Source organism: Crocodylus siamensis, chromosome 3 (assembly GCF_052110815.1).
Source record: "Crocodylus siamensis isolate JL-2025a chromosome 3, ASM5211081v1, whole genome shotgun sequence".
In the NCBI taxonomy this organism is placed as follows: Eukaryota; Metazoa; Chordata; order Crocodylia; family Crocodylidae; genus Crocodylus; species Crocodylus siamensis.
The window spans coordinates 162,074,243-162,097,473 of NC_143397.1; the positions used below are offsets into that span (position 1 = coordinate 162,074,243).

General features: G+C 42.1%; 1 protein-coding gene across 1 annotated transcript in view; it reads right to left on the reverse strand.

Annotated features, from left to right (window-relative positions):
* Nucleotides 1-23,231, reverse strand: part of LOC149869052 (cadherin-7) — a 118,907-nt gene that overhangs the window by 63,421 nt on the left and 32,255 nt on the right. The gene's annotated exons all lie outside the window — the stretch shown is intronic.

Genomic DNA, 23,231 nt, shown 5'->3' on the forward strand with positions numbered 1-23,231 from the left:
TGTATAGGTGCCCTTTGGTCCTAACTGCAACAGTCTTAATTTCCTGTGTTAGGTTTTTTAGCTTATTTATGCAAATAGAAATCTATTTTCACTTGTAGAATATGACTTAGCTCAGAAGTCAGTCTTGATGATCATATCTGAGCAAATAAACACACATACAGCTCCACACAAAAACACCAAAACCTCTGGTGTGGACCTGAGAGAAAGGCCCTCCATCAGACACTTGCTCCTCTTTTTTATGGTGTTACTGACAGAAATGCAATGCCAAAAGTAGTTTAAAACGATAAAGATGTTCAGACTTTTCGATTCCCTTCTTTGAAATGTATCAAATGTAAGTTGAACTTGTTTACAATGGTGCTATTATCATCATTTCCATTACTTTTTTCCCTCTCAGCTGGAAATGTCACTAGGGTCCAGATGTGGAGTGGGGGGGTGGGGCATGGTGCATAGCCAGGCACAGAGTGGGATGGGGGTGGTGCGTGGCTGGATGCAGAGTGGGGAGGGGTAGCATATGGCTGGAAAGAGTGGGAGGGTGGCATGTGGCTGGATACAGAGTGGCGGCAGTATGGGGTGGTGGGTGGCAGCAGCAGCCACCAAGTATGAGCTCCCCCCGCGCCCGCATCTAGCCAGCTGGATGGCACCCATGTAGCCCACACAGGGGTACCACTGCCCTCAACCCCCCCCCCCAGCCCTGCTCCTGGAAGGTAGTGGCATGGGATGGTAAGTGGTGTGCTCCATCCCCACCCACCCACATGTACCTCCTAGGGCCTTCCCGAGTACCCCAGGGGCACACATACTCCCAGTTGACAACCCTTGCAGTAAGGGATCCCTGAACACATCTAGCAGATTAGCCTTATATAAATCACAGCACAAGATACAGTTGTCTTTCAAAATACAGCAAGAGCAGATATCCTCAAGTGTTTAGGCTACTTAAGCAGGATGCTGAATGTATGGGTTCAATTCCCTCTTCTCCCTGAGGAGATTCAAAACCTCATCTCCAGCATTCCAGGAAATTACCCTGCCAACTGAGCCACTGACTATTCTAGGGTAAAGGCACTGTCACTTTTTTCTACTGAAGTTGTTCCATTCTACAAGATGTATTTAAAAATTCTTTGGATCTGAGAGAGAGCACAAGAGGGAATATGACTGTCTAGCCAAGTAGTTAGGTCACTCACTTGGCTAGAGAGTCAGTCTTGCTTTCTTTCTGTCCTAATGAATCTTTAATTCTTTTTTTCCAAATTGTGACTGTTTTGACAGGAAGGAATAAGATTAGCCAAGACTGTAGCATGCAGGAATTCTCTCCTGGAAGGTAAGAAATCATGGGTAGACAGGAAATTAAACACCTACCTCCCCAGGGTAAATGCCCTAGCCACTGAACTGCTGTACATAAGTGGGGTGAATATCCTTTTTCCAGATATGTTTTGAAAAAAAAGAATGATCCCTTTCATAATTATTCAAGGAATGGTTACAGGCCTAACTCCAGAGTGGAGGAAAGCACTTGCCAACAGTACTTATAAAAGTCTCCTACCCCCAAGGAAGGGATAGGATTTAAGAACACACCATTTCCTATTCTCTAGTTTTGATGATTCACTGCTCTGTAGGTTGTGACTCCTACCTAACCTGACCCTATAGGCTAGGGACAGACATTCAAGAAGCCTGAGCCTGAATTGATTCAATCTTTGCAGGTTAGTCTGACCTAGCTAGCCTGAACCAGTTTGTAACCACATAAACATCCCCTCTGGACTGAGAAAATGCAGGCACATGCCTGTAGTGGCTCAGGGTAGAAGCCAGAGGGTGCTAGAGCAGCCCTCCTTACCCTTCCACAGTGCTGAGTTGAGGAGGCGTGGGTGGTCAGGCCCCAGCAGGATGCTCTGATTAGGGAGGGGTCAGGGAGGGAGCCAGCAGAGAGTAGCACAGCATCTAGCACCCCATCAAGAAAACAAAAGCTGCTCTTAGTAGTTCAAGCTCTTCTTAAACAAGAAGGAATGGAGGGACACTACCAGCTACCTGTTGATTAGCTCCAAAAAGCCCTAAGCAGACCCTGTCCTGTCTGCCTTTGTCCTGTCTGTCTTATACAAACGACTCTCAGCATTAGCTAGCATACCACATGCTGGCTACCATCCATGCTGTGGAAGAGGGGAGGAGTGGAATCCTTGCTTGAGTAGGGAGTGTAGAAAGAGGGGAACCAGGAAGCCAGGCAGATGCTGCTGTCCCAGCTATCTCTGCTGGAACTCCAGCCAGGGAACAGAGACGAGCCCAGTTCTCAAGAGCAGAGAGCCCCTCCCAGGGCTCCAAAGCATTTGGGATGCTGGGGGACTCTGGTTTAAGTTAAACCAGGAAGGGGTCAAGGACAGACATTGCATAAACCAGTTTGATCCAATCAGTTAAATCTGATACTATTTCAACCAGGTTTATCTCAAAGCGGTTTCAGCCATTTTCAAAATGATTTATGTGCACTGAATGTCTGTTCTGTTATAGGTTTAAACCAATTTCTGATCACTTAAACCAGTTTAAGTGTAATGTCTGTCCCTAGCCTTAGGGAGCCCAAACTTGGGGTTGTGGGTTTCATTTCAGGGCCAAGGACAGAGCTTACATATAAACCAGTATAAATGATCAGAAGTTTAGTGCACATAAACCACTTTCAAAATGGCCAAAACTGGTTTAAGACAAACCCGGATGGATGTAGCATTAGACTTAACTGATTTAGGTTAAATTGGTCTACTGAACTTCTGTCCCAGATGCCCTCCAGATTCAAGTCAACTCATAGTCTCCCAGCATCCCAGGATGCTTTGCACCTCCCCTCCAACCCCTGCCCCCTCCAACTGGGTAGGTGGGCTAGCCTTGAATCAAGCAGTTTGCTCCAGCTAAGCAGGAAGTTATACTCTAGCACCCCAGTTTCTGGCTTGTGCCACTTCAGGCAGGTTGCTGTACTTCCAGAATCAAAAGTGAATGTCTGTACAGTTTTACCAGTTCAATCTACGCAGAATAGATGAATCTGCAAAGAATGAATCAGTTCAGCCTTCGGCTTTTTGACTGTCTGTACTTAGCTCAGGGGTCAGAAAGTTAGATGCTAAAAGTGACATGCTGCAATGCTGTGGGCATTTACAGACTCTTTTTTGCATCTGGGTCTTAACGGATAACTGCTAGCCTGCAGATTAGAGAAGTGATAAGCAATGGTTTTGATACATTTATGCTTCATTCTGTGGATGAGCTACATTTACTATACCTTTTGAGGAAAAGCACAATTTTCTTTGTTCTACTAAATCTTTAAAAACCAGGGATGTTTTGTGCTCATGTTAGTGAAGAACTACCTACTGCCTACTTAATCCTGGGAAACACATTCTAGTGCCACAGATTTAGCTCATCACTGGCACTGTGGTGCTCCCAATTCCATATAAAATATACTAAGGAGTTTGTTTAAACATCTGTATGAGTGTTTTAGTGCCATCATGAGAAACCTTAAAGTATAGTTCAAGGCAGCAATGTAAAAATTAATTATATCAAAAGGATCCAGATTCATGCTTGTTGCAGAATATATGCATCAACCTTGTTTTAATATAAGACGACTAGCATTTGATCCCCAAACATATTAAGATGGAAGGACTTTTACCTTGTGGACTGTATACTGGACTTGAACCCAGGATTCTTGGACTAAACTCTCACTATCAAATTGCTTATCAACTAATCCATTTTCAGTATTTCAGTTTCATATCATGAAAGGGAAAAGTAATACTAAACTGTCATAGGAATTTTGTAAAACTTAATATAAGCCCTTTGAGCACTGGAAAAACTATATATCCTCATTTGGCTCTGTCACTGACTTGAGTAAATCTATTGAGGTCAGTGTGCTATGCAGTAGTTTTCTAGGAAAATCCTACTCTCAGGACACATCAAGATGAGATGTTTTACTGTATGTTAGACTAATCTAATGCATAGTAACACGTCACTGTCTACATGCGTGCTGGACTTACTACATACTAAATTAGTCTAATGGGCCATTTGCTAGTACCAACATATACAGGTAGTAGATAAACAGCGCATTAGACAATGCATAGTAGCACATGTGTAGATGCTGTTTGGGAGCAGTTTTGCTCCCATTAAGCCCAAGCAACTGGGGGCCACTGCCTGGATAAACCCAAATATAAGGGAAGCTATGGAGGGGCAGCTGTTTCCAGATGTGCACATGGCTGGGAGACAGCTGTCCCTGCACCCGGAACAGCTCTCTTAGCACTTTGCACATCAGCATCAGCTCCCGTACCTCCTGCCAGCTCTTAGACTGGCACCTGGGGGAGACTGGAGCTCCCCCTGTCTGCTGCAGGAGGGCAGAGCAGTGCAGGGTAAATCTGCGCCCAACAAGGCACACATGTAGATGTGTTCCTGCCTACATCTTATTGCCCCTTATTTTACTGCGTAATAACTTGACTGTGCATTTATTGCACATGTAAACACACCCTGAAATTCAGTGCAGAATGGCTCTAGAAAGTTTCTGTGGCTCAAAGAGATGAGTGGAATATTATTGCTTTCTTTGTGTGGTATTCCACATTCCTTTTGTGATTTTTCATACAGAAAGCCAGAAGAGAGCTAGTAAAGCAGCTGCAAGAGAGTCAAGCCAGTAGCTGAATGTAGGAATTATGAATTTCTGGGAGTCACATGAACATTTGCTGCCTTCAGGGCTATAGAGCATGGCTCTTTGGTACTACATTGGACATCATATTCTGAAGGGGAAAAGCAATATAGAGGTTCAAAGATCCATGGTATTTGGAAATACTGCCCACTCACTCTCTGAAGTTCTCAAGCTTATTTCCATTCAGGGAAAGTTTGTCAGAAATCAAGTAACTTGATAGAGACTTCCTGTCCCAACACACAATTCTACATAGTTTCATAGTTTCTCGGGTTGGAAGGGACCTGAGTAGATCATCAAGTCTGACCCCCTGCCATCGCAGGAAAGAGTACTGGGGTCACACGACCCAAGATGTACATCTAGCCTCCTCTTAAAGACCCCCAGGGTAGCAGCCAGCACTACTTCTCTTGGTAGTTGGTTCCAGATCCTAACTGCCCTGACCATGAAGTAGCACCTCCTGATATCTAGCCTAAATCTACCCTCTGCCAGCTTGTGACCATTATTCCTGGTCACTGCTGGTAGTGCATGGGGGCACAGGGACTTCCCCAGTGCCTACTGGTCCCCTCTGACTACTTTGTAACAGGCCACTAGATCTCCCCTCAGCCTTATCTTGTGGAGGCTGAACAGGTTCAGGTCCCGTAGCCTCTCCTCATAGGGTCTGCCCTGCTGCCCCCTGATCATGCGAGTGGCCCTCCTCTGGACCCTCTCCATGTTGTCCACATCCCTCTTGAAGAGCGGTACCCAGAACTGGATGCAGTACTCCAGCTGCGGCCTGGCCAATGCCGCACAGAGGGGGAGTACCACCTCCTTGGGCCTGCTTGAGATGCATCTGTGAATGCATAACAAGGTGCGGTTAGCCTTCCTGACTGCATCCTCACACTGCTGGCCCATGTTCATCTTGGAATCAATGATGACTCCAAAATCCTTTTCTGCCTCTGTACTGATGAGAAGGGAGTTCCCCAACCTGTAGATATGGTGACAGTTTTTCCTCCCCAGGTGCATCACTTTGCACTTGTTGGTGTTGAATCCCATCCTATTCTCATCCGCCCACCCCTGTAACCTGTGTAGGTCCAATTGCAGCCTATTCCTCCGTTTGAACATGCCCACATCCCCCCACATCTTAGTGTCATCAGCAAATTTGAACAGGGTGCTATTTACCCCCTCGTCCAAGTCACTGATGAAGATGTTGAACAGTGCGGGCCCAAGGACTGAGCCCTGTGGAACCCCACTGCCCACATCCCTCCAAGTCGAAAATGATCCATCCACCACCACTCTCTGGGTGTGGCCCTCCAGCCAGTTGGTGACCCATTTGACTTTGTGGGTATCAACACTACAGTCCCCCAGTTTCTTAATGAGAACGGGGTGAGAGACAGTGTCAAAGGCCTTCCGAAAGTCCAGAAAGACTATGTCCACTGCTACTTTTGCATCTAAGGATTTGGTGACCTGGTCACAGAAGGCCACCAGGCTGGTCTGATGGGACCTGCCTCTAATGAACCTGTGTTGGTTGCCCGTAAGCATAATCTCCCCTGCTGGCCCTTCGTGGATATGCGCCACAGTAATTTTCTCAAAAATTCCTTTGCAGTGAATGGTTGGAAATCTACTCCATAAATGGGGGATGGGAGGGGTGGGAGATAATCTTTGTTTCTTTTCTCTCCATTTTCTAAAGGAGGATTGGTTCCCTTAAAGATGGAAGAAGCACATTCCCCCAATTCCTTCCACCCAGAGCCAGTCCTTACATGGACTGTGTAGGTCACTCTGTCCCTAAAATAAGTTGAATAGTCCAGATATTTCTCTTCTGGGTCCAAAGCATGTCTACTTGCAGATTCTATTTTTTTTCTGGAGTTTCATATTCCTTGCAGTGTCCCATATACCAAAGCTCAGGAGGATTGGAAACAGAGGCAGCAGACTCTAAGAGATAGACCTTAAAAGCTTTTCTTAACAAATAGAGGATTTTTTCCAGCCTTGGAAAGGTTAAGGGAGAACTAACAGATCTAGAAAGGGAGAGTCATGAATCCATGTGCACTATTATTTTCACTGAAGACTTTATCTTGTGTGTGGCTGAGTGCCCTCAACTCCCACTGAAATCTAAAGGAACAGTTTTCCCAAGTAACCCTCTACCTACTAAGAATATTCTTGTGTCTGTATATGTGCAAAAAGAAGCAATCAGCTCTTTAGATATTGACTAGTAGAGACATTACTGTCCTAATCAATCTAACGAACCAAACTTTTCCCCCAGCTATGGCTTACAAAGGTACAGCTGAGGGTGCAGTCTGTACTTACATTTATTTAGCGGACAGTAGCTACTGCTCCAGTGAAGATCTAAATATTGACTTTGCATTACTTTTTAAATCACTGCTACTAATTAGTTTCTGCTTTCAGTCAGCTTATAGGTACAGATCCACATACTCAATGGCAACATCATTTTGTATTACCTAGCACTAAGGTATGTTAATGTGGTATCTCATATAGAACATGGAATTTGTTTTCATCATTAGGCAGAGATACTACCCAGCACTGAAGGCTATTTGTCTGGCCAGCCAGGTTTCCCATGACTTTTCTTTCTCCCTGACTTGCTATTTCCTTGGTTTACGACATAGACTTCCCAGAAGCAGGTATAGTATAATGTTCCTATCTTCCTTCTTTTTAACATTAAGCACATTTTGAGTCTGCATGCACTAAAGGTTTTCCTCACTGTGGCAGCAGGGAGAGGGTAGAAAAGAAAGAGGCATGGAGACCCTGGCACAAGTAGGCTTTCTATCAACACCAAGATTACAGATGTTGTAACTAAAAAGAGACAGGTAGAGAACATAATGGAAGCTGCAGTATCAAGCTTATTTAAGAGATATTCTGCCTGAAATTATCAGCATAACTGAGAAGGCTTTTCAAGGAATTGTGATCATCGCTTGCTAGAAAAGGAAAGAGAAAACAATAGGAGAAAAGAAAAACAAAATCCTCATGGATTCCATAGTTCTCAATCATACGGACACAAGTGCAGCTTCTACCTAGTCTAGAAAATAATATTGAGTATGATGATTGGGAAGCAGTGGAGAAAAAGGAAAGCCTACAAAGGATGGAGGACGGGATTCACCTCCAAAGAGAATTATTCTGCGCTGGTCCGGTCCTGCAGGGAGCAAACCAGGAAAGCCAAGGCTGCAACTGAACTCCAACTAGTTTCAAGCATCAAGGACAACAAAAAGTCCTTTTTCAGATATGTGGGGAGCCGGAAGAAAAGCAAGGGCAACGTTGGACCCCTGCTAAACCAGATGGGGCAACTGACAACTGACGCCCAGGAAAAAGCCAACCTATTAAATAGGTACTTTGCGTCAGTCTTTCTTCAGTCCCATGGGACACCCATGCCTGCTGTGGGACAGGGAGATCCGGGTGATGGGAATCCCCTACCCTTCATAAATGCTGACCTCGTGAAGGAACATCTTGAGAAGCTGGATACCTTCAAGTCAGCCGGCCCTGATAATCTGCACCCCAGGGTACTCAAGGAGCTGGCGAGCGTCACAGCCCAGTCCCTGACATGGATCTTTGAAAACTCCTGGTGCTCTGGTGTAGTGCCTGAAGACTGGAAGAAGGCCAATGTGGTGCCGATCTTCAAGAAAGGGAGGAGAGTGGATCCGGCTAACTACAGGCCCATTAGCCTGACTTCTATCCTGGGGAAGATCTTAGAAAAGTTTATTAAGGAGGCCATCCTTGATGGACTGGCCCAGGCTAACACCAAAAAATGGAAGGTTCTCCACCTTGGAAGGAAAAACCTGCAGCATCCTTATAGGCTCGGCAGTGCTACATTGGATAGCACTACAGAAGAAAGAGACTTGGGGGTCATCATTGACCACAAGATGAACATGAGCCTGCAATGCAATGCTGCAGCTAATAAAGCGACCAAAACGCTGGCTTGTATCCATAGATGCTTCTCGAGCAAATCCCGGGACGTCATTCTCCCCTTGTACTCGGCCTTGGTGAGGCTGCAGCTGGAATACTGCATCCAGTTTTGGGCTCCACAATTCAAAAAGGATGTGGAGAAGCTTGAGAGAGTCCAGAGGAGAGCCACACGCATGATCAGAGGTCAGGAAAACAGATCTTACAATAATAGGCTGAGAGACATGGGACTCTTTAGCCTGGAAAAGCATAGGCTCAGGGATGATCTGACGGCCACCTATAAGTTTATCAGGGGTGACCACCAGGATCTGGGGGAACATTTGTTCACCAGAACGCCCCAAGGGATGACTAGGTCGAACGGTCACAAACTCCTGCAAGACCGTTTCAGGCTGGACATAAGGACGAATTTCTTTACTGTCCGAGCCCCCAAGGTCTGGAACAGTCTGCCAGTGGAGGTGGTTCAAGCACCTACATTGAACACCTTCAAGAGTAAATTGGATGCTTATCTTGCTGGGATCCTATGACCCCAGCTGACTTCCTGCCCTTTGGGCAGGGGGCTGGACTCGATGATCTCCCGAGGTCCCTTCCAGCCCTGATGTCTATGATGTCTATGAAATCTATGAAAAAAGGCAAAAATCATAAAGAAATCTAAAATGGTGAGTATCACCGTGTTGATTATATGCTGTATTGTCTTCAGGTTTTCAGTCTGAAATTCAGTTATTCATAAGATTGGGATATCCTAGAGATCTTCCCACACCTCACATATTCATCTCATTAAGGGGGCATGCCTATAATTACCCAACCCCCATCTCATTAGAGGCTTAGAAGGGATTTGGCCAGTGTGCACACAATACATACCCTTTGCTGAAATTAAAAGTGCTTTTTAAAACATGAGATTGTCCAAAGATTAAGTGAATGGGGAGAATTAAAAAGCTAGTTAGCTGGATGTGTGTGTGTGTGTGTGTATGTACATATATATAACATTAAGTTTCTCTTGTATCTACACAGAAACTTGTCAAGTTATATAGATAGATAGATCAAAGACTTTATTTGTCTGTTTTCTTTTCCACCTGACTTGTCACAAAGCTCACAACTACAATATTTTTACTTAACATTTTATTAGATTTCATACTTTATTTGATTGTAGCTATGCATTTTTTGTTTTTCTCCTCTGTGTACACATCTATTGCTTTTCCATCTGTGTTCTCAATTGTGATTACTCATTTAAAATACATTGCATATTTCTATAGTTTATGTTTTTATATATAACTGTATTGGTTATTGGTCAGGGTGTTTGAGGAGCAAGACTTGCTGAAATGGAATAATCTTCAAGTAAGGCAAAGGTAAAATCTGGAACATAAAGATAAACTGGGGAGTGCTAGATTTAAAAGTAAAGACAATCTGGAGACATGCCACATTCCTGCTAAAAGAAAGGTGCTCTCTCTCTCCTTGCTCAGACACACAGCACTTATTAACCTTACTGTTCTTAATGGAAGTTCCTGAACTCTGAATGCTTTTGAAAATCTATCCATGTAATGATACCTATAACATATGGAGTTACTTGAGAAGGCCTCTGTAAATGCCATGCTGACCAAGAAATCAGTGCACTTGCAACTGAACTGAATCATTTATTATATTTTACTGACATCAGCAAGGGCTTGTAATTCACAACATTGACCTGCTCACAGGTGTGATGCAAAAGTATTACTCAGCAGATAATGAGTTTCTCAAAGGACCTCCTTTCAAGAATCATGGTCAGAAAGAAAAACACCTGGAGGACAAATATTTGCTTTTTTATTAAATTATGTCATGTTGTAGTACAACATTAGGATCAAAAGGGAATATATTATTTTATGTTTGTATTGTAGTATAATAAATTGTGTAGAGGGCAAGGGGTAACACGTAAAGAGAACAGAACCAAATATAAATATATTTATAAAAATAACTGCAATCTTAATAAAAAGAGGTTAAGAAGAAATCATTTGAAATAATGGACTTAATATGCTCCCAAAGCTGTCTTTCTCAGCAATGGCATCTGTGGTTACTGAACCAATGAATAAAATAATGCCAAAAAAGCCCTATTCTCCACTTTGACATACTGGCATTTGTATGCCCTGCTCCTTTGCCCCGAGTGTTTTTTCTTGTCATGTGAGAGCAGAGATAGTCACACGGGAAAACAACAAGGCTATGTGAAGCAGAAAAATTAATGCCACAGAAAAATACACATTTACTCAACACAAGTAACAGGAAGAGGTACAGCCTTGCTGGACACTTGATTTGGTACTCATCAATTGTTAGACCAATCTGAAAGACAGATGATAGCAGAAGAAGCTAGTGATGTTAACACATGACCAAGAAGGCAGAGGAAAAGGAAGAAGTAGTCAGAAAGAGGAGCAGTGAGTTGTAAGACACTGGAGAGAGGAGAAAGCAGCACAAGAGATCATGGAGTATATATGTGGACCAGTGAGAAAGAAGCAGAGATCAGAAAGCAAGGGTGGGGGCACACAAGGCATGGTAAGAGAGAAATGAAGGGAAAGTACCAGGGTAGGGAGAACAACGATCTTGCTATCTAGCACCTTTAATTTCTAGATAGATAGATAGATAGATAGATAGATAGAGAGAATAAAAGTGGAAAGAAATGGGAAAAAATAAAGGTCTGTGAGATGGGAAAAACTATAAGAAACAAGAAAACAATGCAAAGTAGTGAGCAGTCCAAGGATAGAGGAGATCTCCGGGAGGAGAATTGTGGTAGCGTGACAACACCTTTTCAACTTTCCAATTTGAGTATACACCTGGGTACTACAAAAGCTTACTGAACTTTCTGAAGCTGGACAGTTCTCATGTACCAATAAGTGCCTGCTGAAAGTATCCCGAGTTCATAGATGATACACGTTCTCAAAGAAAAAATGAGACTCCAATTGTATATTAAGGGCACAATCAAAGCTGTAGTAAATTCCACAATGTTTAAAATGACCAGAATCAGGAAAAGGAAAATACAAGTGACTATACAAACCAGAAAGAATGGCAAATAGAATTAGAGGATTAGAGTCACAGTCATGTCCAAATTCTGCGCAGCACAGTTAAATAGAAGAATAAAGAAAAATATTGTGTAATCAGGTTGTTTAGCCTGCTTGCTCCTGCAGGCTGGTTTTGCTCCCCGAGGAGCATCTCAGCCAATCCTCCCAAACAAAACAGTCTTTGAACAGCAAACAGACAAATACATCAACAAAGAAAAACCCTTCAGCCTTGTCTTGGGCAGAAGGTGGGGGCTCTTTGGCTCTAGCCCCAGCATAGTCTGGCTCCACCCAGGTAGCAAGCTTGTTTGGCTCATATCTTGTCCCCTGGTTGCAAACTGCTCCTTCACCCAGTTTTTCCTGGTCTGCTCTGTGTGTGCTCTGAATTGGCCAGCTTTTACAGTTCCCTCTAATGGCTGGTTATTGCCATGTTTCTTTCTGTCCTTCAGAATAATTTACTTAATCCATGGACAGTCAGAGTGATAAAGCCAATCCGGCAAAATTTCCATGTTAGAGGCTTCTTCATCTATTCTATTATAGCATCTTATTTAACCCCTTGGCTAGGGACAGAAGTTACAAGTAAACTGGTTTAAGTGATCAGAAACTGGTTTAAACCTGTAACAGAATGGAAGCTCAGTGTACATAAACCAGTTTTAAAATGGCTCAAACTGGTTTAGGATAAACGTGGTTGAATGTAGTATTAGACTTAACTGATTTGACCTAAACTGGTTTATAAAACTTCTGTCCCAGACCCCTTCCTGAGTCAAGTTAAATCATAATCCCGCAGCATCCCTGCATGCTTTCCAGCCTTGAGCTAGGCTGGGCTGTCTGCCCCAGAGAGTGGATTTGGCCCCTCTTCTTCCTAACTAGAGCACTGAGGATTGACTGACAAAGTGTGTGGTGGGGGGGGGCAGGAGCAAGCCCACCTGGGGATGCAGCTCAGTTTACAGTAGGGACTGCCCATCCCCTCAAGCAAACCCCAGCGAGGATCTGGGGACAGGAAAGGGGATGCTCTGGAGCTACCTGGCTTCTGGCCTGAGCCACTGCAGACATGTGGCTGCATTTCCTGAATCAAGGGTAAATGTCCGATCACTTGTTTCAGTTTCATTTTTGCATCTTAAACTAACCTGTGTAGCCCCGGTGCACTCGGGTATATACTCCCCTTCTCCAATTTAAGGGAATTGTTAATCCTCCTACAGAACCAGGGGACTTAACTATATACACATTTATTTACATTAACTTATCACAAGAAAAAGAAACATGGATATAAACATACATTCTCTCCCTCTCGGATATCATATATACCTATATACACAATAACATATAAAATATTCTCCGGGTAAATGTTATAAAACCTTATACCACTGCTCCAGATGCACATAAATCATAGATAAGTATCTGATCTGAAACAGATAAACCCCAAAATAAACACAGATAACCAACAGATGAACTATAGGTAAGTATAGGTGAGCAATAAATAAGTCACAAATAAATACAAATAAACAACAGGTGAATAATAACAAAAGGGCTCCCAGAAAAGCCCTAATCAAAGTTATAAATTTAAGACTCTACTTATCTACTAATTGCAAACATGAGAGTTCACAAAATGTAAGGCACGACACCACACCACTTACAGTGCAAGAACCTAAAAGATAAATTTAATCCCAAGGGAAAATCCCAATGCCCCTGGGCCTTTTCCCAAACCCTCCAAGGAAGCTGGTAACTTCAGGGGGGCCCTCCCAGTGGGACCCTCACTTTCAGAAGCCCTTAACTAACCAGAGGGGACTCCCCCTCCTCTGTGGGAATCCTTTTTCCCTTAAACTCAGGCTTCCAAGCCTGGAGGGTGGATGTTGTCCTCTGCACCAGGCTGCTCTTGCACCTGAGGTGGGCTTCAGGGGTCACTGTTCCCTGGAATGGGGTTCTGCTATGCCTCTGGCTTGGGGAATTGGGTGCCTGGGGCCTCTGGCTCAGCCCTGCCCACTGGCTCACTAGCCTGAGCACTGTCTGGCTTCCCAGATTTAACCTTTTGCTATGGGTTGGAGGCCTGGGCCATCTCGTGCAGCACCATGCTCAGTCCACTCGCGGACCCTCCATGCAGTGCCTCCTGCACCAAGCTCCTGGCCTCGTGCCAGGGGTTGGGGACCTGAGCCACCCAAGTGCTTCAAAGATTCTGCTCCATGCACCAGCCTGTGCACCATGTCTCTGGCCACATGCCAGAAGTTGCAGACCTAAGCCACCTCATGGAGCTCCCAGGGTCTCAATGCCATGCTGCTGGAGCTGTCCACCATCCCCCGCTGATGGAAGTCTTCAAGGGTGCTTCCGGGCTACTTCTTTGCCCTGCTGAGAAGCTCTCCTCAGCTCTTCTAAGTCCTGCTCTTCTCTCTTCTCTGTCCCCGATGCGTCTCCCTTGTGCTGGGCACACAGCTCCTTTTATAATCTTCAGGGCTCTGCCCCTGAAGTCTTCTGGACCTGACAGTGTTGCAGTCTACAATCAGGTCTGAGGGGAGCTCCTCTCTCCATCCCCTCAGAAAAGGGGTATGACTTCACTTCTCTTGCTGCCCCCTGATTTGTGGATGGGCTCCACTGATCAAAACAGCATTTCAAGCATGAGACTCAATGCAAGTTCTGAAAGTTAGCCTGCTACACCTGCAAAGACTGAATCGATTCAGCCTTGGACTTTTTTCCTGTCTGTACCTAGCCCTGGTGCTTCTAGAGCAGTGGTTCTCCACCTTGTCAGATTCAAGGTACCCCTTGATAGAGTCATGGCACCCTTCAAGCATGCACACTGAGAATACAAAGTTTAGAATCTAGGCACAAGTGTTGGTGTGGACCTCAGAGACCAAACCTTAAATATAGCATTTTCTCATAAAGAAAAAAAAGTTGCTGTCTTTGGCCAAACTGAGTGGATTTTACTCTCCTCCCCACATTGAAGGATGTAAGAGATTCTGGTTAACATGACACCGTCTGTTCTGTGAATAAAGATTTTTAGTCTTCAGCATTATCAAAATCAGCAGCTTCCAAAAGCACTACCCTTGCTCTCAATGATAATTTGTATTTCTCTGAGTTACTATTAGCAGAAGTGTATTCTATGAAGTATGTCAACTGCACGCCTTTCTAGATCAATGCTATAGGGCTCCAATATCCTTATTAAACTGTAATCCTTATCATACAAACCTGACTGAACGTTAATTGAGCCAAAACTAAGAAAAAAGATTGTTGAAACATACAAGACTGTACTCCTTGAAAAATTATTATTCCAACAAAATTCACAAAGTAAATGCCAAAAGTCTAAAATCTTAACCTCAAAAAATTCTAGTGAGAATCTAAGCAAGCCCTCAAGGCTTCTAAATGAAAGACCGAATTTAGATAACAAGTTTACCTTAGTGAGTTGAATAATTAATAAAATAGTAAAAATTGGATATAAGAGCAGCCAACACATTTTCTATAACATGCACACAATTCTTCCTCTTAAGTAGCATCTTTCAACTGTATCTGCATCTATTTATATCTATGTAGCTGTCGATATAGCAGTCATATATATACAGAGATAATTTTTTTTTGTTGTGTCCTCTCATTTTATATCTCTGCAGATGCTGTGCTTCTAAAACCATGCCTTCTTCCTCCCAATTTTAATAAGAGCACTGGATGCCCTGCAGCTACAAGGAAATGTGCAGCCAGCCCATTAAGATTAGCGCAGCTACAGGAAGAACACAGAAGCAGCTGCTGCTGTAGATGGAGCTGAGTGGGCATATGCAATCGGCTGCATATTCTTGAGGAGTTTTAATGGGTCATCATCATGGCATGTCACTCTCCAAAATGGCTATTTGTCACTCATATTCTTAAAAGACAGTTTGGCAGCTCTGGGTGGTAAAAACCATCTGCATACTGTTTAACATCACATACTAATTGTGTAATATTTAATTTGTAAAAAGCAATAATTCTGTATTGTAGCACCACCAAGAGCCCACAGTCAACATCACAGATACATAAGGGCAAATAAACAAGCAGGGAAGGATAACTTTGTGCTTCCAAGTGCAGAAGCAAGTTCTGAGTGCCTGGACCTCAAATGACGTCTCAATCGGTTTGTAACTTAGTACAGTAACTTAGGGTAGGGGCAGACACTACATTTAGATTGACTGAATTAGGGTTAAGTCAGTTTAAGTGTCAGTCTCTACAGATGTTCAGGGAGGTTCATTCAGGCAAAAACAGGGGGCCCAAACTAAATTTTGAGACAGAGACTAAGCGTTCCTGCTTACCACATGGGAGATCTGGGTTCAAGTACCAGCTGAGGTGACTTGGGGTGAGTGAGATAACAAGAAGCAAACCTTTTCAGCCTCCACAAGAGAAGGCTGAGGGGGGATCTAGTGGCCTGTTACAAACTAGTTTGAGGGGACCAGCAGGCACTGGGGAAGTCCCTGTTCCCCCATGCACTACCAGGAGTGACCAGGAATAACGGTCACAAGCTGGCAGAGGGTAGATTTAGGCTAGATATCAGGAGGTGCTACTTCATGGTCAGGGTGGCTAGGATCTAGAATCGACTTCCAGGAGAAGTGGTGCTGACTCCTACCCTGGGGGTCTTTAAGTGGAGGCTGGATGAACACCTTGCTGGGGTCGTTTGACCCCAGTACTCTTTCCTGCCATGGCAGGGGGTCAGACTCGATGATCTGCTCAGATCCCTTCCGACCCTACAAACTATGAAACTATGAAATTAGTATGCCTGAGAAGGCACACAAAATGAAATTGGGAACCTGGTTAGCCTGATCTACCAAATATCTGTACACCTTTGCAGCATAGCTCCATGGCTGGGAAAACATAGCCACCTGTGCTAGCCCCAAGACTGTGCTCTTCCTACCTTTTCCTGCAACCCTGACTGGGTTAGTTTTAGCTCCCCAACCCTCCCACCCCTAAACAGAACCCATCACCTCCCCACCCCATAGACCAACAAATCCTCTTCCCAACAGACTCACCAAACCCCTCTCATCCTGCCAAACCCAGACCTGCCAACCATTCCCTCTTGTTAGCTCCCCACAATCACACCTGCCCCTCCCGCTATCCCAAATAAATTATACTAGGTTTCCAGCACCGCTCCTGGCACTGATGAACATGGGCACCAGCTACACAAGCCACATGATCTCAGATCAGGTGAGGCAAACATCTACACATATCCACAGAAAACAATCCACAATGAACAATGTATGGATTGAAAACACTCTTTTTTTCCTGTTGGCAAACTGGGATCATATTTTAATATTTACAAATCTGCTCATTATTCAAAACATTCCTATAAATCATTGTCAACCCAGGCATTTCTATTGTATTTACCCTAAATATTTATCTGGATGCCCTGCATGTCAGTATTCAAACTATTAAATTGGTCAGCTATATCATATATTGTATTTGCTCCCTGAGCTAGCCTAAATAAATTAATTTTATGTCCACCCAAAACATTTTATTTTCCAATTAAATCAATTTCAGTGAACTAAACTTTGGTCATACAAGAGGTTGAGAAAAATCAATAGAATTGCATGATAATACTGTCAAATTCTATTCAAATGTCCTCAACAATTATCCTCTCTAGCTGGAGAAATCAAAACTTAGCCTTTGAATTTACTTCTGATGTCAAAAGGTAAACTTCTCCTTCAAAATGCTACTCTTTATATCAAACCCTCTGTGTCTATTCATAATGCACCATGGCTGGGGGCCTCCATGGCCAGCACTATGAGGAGAGGCTGAGGGACCTGAATCTCTTCAGCCTCCGCAAGAGGAGACTGAGGGGGGATTTTGTGGCTGCCTACAACCTTATTGGGGCCACCAGCAGGGACTTGGGGAAAGTTCACCAGGCCCCCGCTTGGAGTCACCAGGAACAATGGCCACAAGCTGAGGGAGGGTAGGTTTAGGTTAGATATTAGGAAGAACTTCTTCACTGTAAGGGTGGCCAGAGCCTGGAATAGGCTGGTAATCTCACCTTCCTTGGAGATCTTCAAGAGGAGACTGGATAGGCACCTGGCTGGGGTCTTATGACCTCTCCCACCCCTAGTGCTCATTCCTGCCCATGGCATGGGGTCGGACTCAATGATCTGTCTAGGTCCCTTCCGACTCATTGATTCTATGATGATCCTTGATATTATTTACTAAAGTCATCTGTTTACGGGTCCAGTGGCTTGATTTATTTTGTTGCCAGGAAGCACCGAGGCTGTAATACAAAATGTTTTAACATGGTATACCTTCTTTTTCAGTTAAATAGTAGACTTGTGTAAGAATCCTCCCCCTCTGTATTCCACATATACAACTCCTATAAAAGTCAACATGCATTAAAATGCATATTGATAATTAAATACCTATTGTCTATCTCAAGGTGTTCTATGGAGAAGTAAAACTGACTTCAATAGATCTGCCCCCATGGAATAATGTATAGGATCAGGGCTTTAGTTAGCATCACATTTACCTTATTCAGCCTAAGCTATGTCCCCAGTATAAGTGGAAAAAAATTCTACTTCTCACCTCTACTCCCACAGTAGTAGCAGAACTGGAAGAACTTACAATGTAAATTTGCACAAGTAAATTAATTTTAAAAATCTGTCTGTTTTTATTACCATATGGAAGTTATCTAGTTTTATAGACTTTTCAGACTTTGGGGAAAAATAATGTCCTTTTTGTATTAATGAATATTAAAGTACTTAGGTGGGGTTTTTTTGCCTTTACAATATTATGTTTGATACTTTGTAGGAAGATAATTCTATACATCACATATAAGTGCAACACTGAAAGATTAATATTATTTTCTTCCTTTCTTGTCCACAGCTTTTACTACTATGAATAGGTTTCAAAGAATTTTATTAAAAAATCTACCTTTTAAAGCTATTTCTACCATATCATTTGTTCAGTAGATGGCCAAGTTGATTCAGGTCTGGATTATGAAATCTTAATATGATCACCAAATATATATAAAAAAGTATACTTTTTGCTTTAATATTTTAGATTTAGGATTTAGACTAAAAAAGAGAACTTCAGAAGTAGATATAATCATTTCAGTACCCCAATCTAAAATATTTTGTATAAAAAATACAGTGAGGAAATAGAGTCCAATTGTTTCAATAGCCACATGCATAATACCGAATTTACAAACAAAAAAAATCATCTGTAATGTAAACATAAAGTCTAATGTATGTATGAAAAGAAAGAAAAAAGAGAAAGAAAGAAAAAGAAGCTGTTTCTGTTTATAGAATATAAACTGTAATGTATACCCTTTATATAGTCTTATTTGTCAAATTACTGATCTACAGTTTAGAAGGATTATTCTATTTCAGTCTGAACTATCTGAAATAGCTTGAAGCACTACTTGGTTTATAATGATTTCCTCTAGGAAGCTGCTTCCAAAGAACATTAATACAGAGAAATAGATTCCTGGAGGGTATAGATTATTGTTGTTGCATTTTTTTTTCCTTTTGGGAGGGGGGCCTATTGTTTTTTATGTTGTATTCATTTACTGAAAATTCCTTTTCTGCTGAAATGTTAATGCTACCCAAAATCCTCTTGTAATATTATATTGCACATAAGTGGGAAGTGCTGAAACCCTAATACGATGGGTGAAAATTGTAAAGTGTATAAATGAAAAGCAGTCAAAGTAATTACTGTGACTAATTGTATCTGTAGACACATTTAAAGTACTGGACTGCAGCACTATGAACAATCTGATCATTTTAATGATGAAAAATTTAGCATACACGGAAGATGAAATAAACTGGGTCTGCATCCACTATTAACCTTTAATTCCCTGAAAACAGGTAAAGACTGGTTAAATGAAGTTATGTAACAGTTAAAACAAAACAAAAGTAATAGCCTTTGTTACTCTCTCTCTCCCTTTCTATCAATCAACTCACTCAGAGTACACATATATTGAGATAGCAGCTGTTGTTTTCCTTAAAAACAAGTTAATATTAATAATTTATATGTGGTATATATTTATGCGGGTGACCTCACCTGAACAAGCTAAGGAGCCTAAGCTGAGATGCTTACAGTCAGTAGAGCAAAATAGAATATGCTAGTCTGGATTAAAACAATATGGTCTATACAAAACAATATCGTTTATAGCACCGAGTCATAATTAGAATGTTTCACAGATAGATTTAGAATACTTTTTGGTTTTCTTAATAAATTATCTTAGACCTAAAGCCAACAATGATTTAGGCCCCCTTGACATGTTACATTTATGCCACAATGAACATGTTAATCATGTATGATGCCTTAAACTAAACACATAACAGGTCAGGACAGGGGTCAGGGATGACAATCAGCTGACTGTCAGCTACTAGAGTCTCTACCTAACCCCATTACAGTCCAGCTCTGACCAGGGACAGCACTGGGGTCTAGAACCAGCCTTAGTATGATCCAGTGTCGAGCTAAAGCCAATGATTGTCAGCCCTGGCCCTGGACTTGCCAGGGCAGAGGGAACTTGAGATCATGACCCCAGGCTCCTCATGAATTGGCATGAAGAAAAGGTGCAACTAAATCTTAAACCCAATCCCTAAATCATGCCTCCTGTTCTGCACATAAGGCATGGCAGAAGACACAATTATTGGGATTGGAGATAAGATCCCATAATGTCTTTAAATGAACATGACCTAGGGGCTTTAGAGAACTTGTTCAGTCCCACTTTAATGAACAGTCCAACTGAGTTCAATGGGACTACGCAGAGTTAAAACTAAACATAAAATTAAGGCTAGGGACAGAAGTGACACAAACTGGTTTAAGTGATCAGAAACTGGTTTAAACCTTTAACAGAAGTTCAGTGCACATAAACCAGTTTCAAAATGGCTGAATTGGGTTTAAGATAAAACTGGTTGAAGGAAGTATCAGATTTAAGAGATTTGGGTCAAAACAGTTTTTCAAACTTCTGACGAAGACCCCTTCCTGGATCAAGTTAAATCACAGTCCCCCAGCATTCTGGCATGCTTTCCAGCCCAGGGCTTGGCTGTGATGTCTGCTCCAGCAGAAAATGGTTGGGCGGGGGGGGCGAGGCAGGGACTTCCTCCCACAAGCAAACCCTAGCTGGGGTCTGGGGCCAGGGAGTGGGGTTAAACACCCTTCCCCCAACTACAGAGCTGTCCTGCCCTGTTAAAAAAATATACTGCTGGCTCCAAATCCCAGAGGCACTTGGAAGCAGGAAGAGGAAGCGATGAGTAACTGCAGAGTCTTGTTGTGGTGATTCTGGACTGCAAATCCCAGAGACCTCCAGGGCAGCAGGAAGAGGAAGCGAACACACAACACATGCTGGCTACATGGCAGAATGACATACTTTAGTGCCCATCTCCCACTGCACCCCCTGCTTCTCGTCTGAGCCACTGCAGGTGTGTGGTTGCATTTCCTGAATCAAAAGTGAATGTCTCTCCAGTTGTTTCTTAATTTAATCTCTGCATCTTAGACTAACCTGCAAAAACTGAATTGATTCAGCCTCAGGCTTTTTGACTATCTGTACTTAGCCTAAGTGTTTTGCTTAATATGCATACCCTGAAGGCTCGAAGCTGACAGTAAAGGAGTTAGAGGGAGAGAGTAAAAGAAAAGTATGATAAAGGGCTGTAGCACAGGTGATTTTATATTAAAAGGTAAACACCAAAAATATGCACCACACCATGAAACTGTACTCTTGTACTGAGAGAGAGTACTCTGTACTGTACAAAGTAACCTATGAGACAAATGTAAAGTTCTGATTCTTATTTAACTACCAACACAGTTTCAGTTATGCTCCTACAGGCACTGGTGCCTTTATTCTTAGTGCTAGAAATAGTTAAATGCATTTAAAGAAAAAGCAAACACCATTGGTTATTTTGGGATAACATTGGTTTTCCTATTATCCTGAATTAATGGCTGTTTCTGCAATTTAATGAAATACACTTGTTTTCATTTCAATTAATATTTCAGGGTGAACGATTGTGCTTCACTGCAGTTACTTGCCCTAAGTTCATCTATAACACTTTCTTAGTGTTTTTCACTATGTAATTGCTTAGCTCTACAGGACAATACAGATTTCCTTAGGGCAGAATTCTGGAGGAAAGAGCAGTTGAGACAGATCCTAGTCAGCAAGGAAGTTATGGGAAAATAAGGGGATAGGGCCATTTTACTTCATCTTCCCGCCACCCTTATGCATTTTTCTTTATACACATTCTCCACAATCCCTTTCATCCTCCCTGTAAAAGTGTTTTCTATCATCATCATCACCATCAATAACATATTGTAAACATTTTTACTTATCAACAGGAATTAAATAATTTAGTCCAGTATTACCTCAAACAAAGAAAATGACTCCAATTCAGGAAACTATCCATATTTATTAATGGCACTTCAACACAGACTTAAAACTGTTGCTGAAGTCAATACTGAAAGTTAAGCACATGCTTAAGTGATTTCCTGAAGCAGGGTATAACAGGCATGGAAAACTAAGGTCTTTAAAGGAACACAAAAATGCATTGAATAGACTTATTGTAAGAAATAAAAATCTAAGTGATTCCACTGCCTAAATTCATACTGTAACTATTCAGTATTCAGAACAAGCAGAAGTATGGTATGCATAGTAAATATGGGTGTTTGAGAGTCTGTCTTAAAATGCTCAGATCATTTAAAGAGTTCCCCAGTGAATAAGTGCTTTAAAGGGTTTGGTTTTTTCCCCCTCACATTTTTTTTTTAACATTAAAATTTGCAGGTCTGCTGGGACCTCTGGATATAACCAGATTGGTCTTCAGGTAATGATTTGCATTTTGATAGGCACGTTTACTCTACAGGACTGAGATTGTGAGGGGAAATTACTTGGTTGTATGCGTTTTGTCTTGTCTTCATGGTTCAGAAAAAAATGGGGCCAATGCATTCATACTTCACAATACAAATGAAATAACCTGACCTCAGTGAAGACTATTACTGCATAAAAGTCCTACTGATTTCAGTCAGACTTAGATTGGCCTCTTAGTGAGCCACGTAATAATGTCTATCAGATATTAGAAAGAGGTGGCATTTATTTTTACGTCTTCCCAGTCCAATGACCATGCAGAGACTTAAATTCAGAAGATCTCAACATACCTATAAAGTCAGTACCCTGTGTTTTTCAAAATAGTCTTATAGCATTTATCACAAAGGGGCATGAAATCCAAACACACTTATCATTTTACTAATGTTTTTTATATCACCTAGATTAGTAATACCAGAAATAGGACATGTGTTTTTCTAGTCTTCATACCTGCAACATTCTCTGTATGATTCAAGTTAACCACTACTGTTAATTGTTGGCAATATAATGGATTTATGATCCATTAACAACTGAATGATGAGTAGTACTGAAATGGAAAATGTTGCTTTACTTCAGTCATGTCAGTGTGCTGAATTTGTATTAAAATTCAAATTATGCAGTCAGTTTTAATTCTAAAACTGTCTGGATTCTTCTAGTAATGTTCAAAGCCTTTGTTCAGAAGCTCACGCTTCTGATGGTTCTAATATTACATATGTCACTGAGAACTTGGAATTTACATTAAAAAATCTGATACAAATGTTTATCTGATACAAATGTTTCATTTTACCATAACAAACGGTTTTTCATCACAAAAGTAATTTGAATATATAAACATTCTCAAACAAAACTAGTGACATAGAATGCAATTATCTAATAATCATATCTATGCTCTTTTTCTCTTGGAGTGAACTCTGGTCCAGTAAGAAAGGAACTGGGA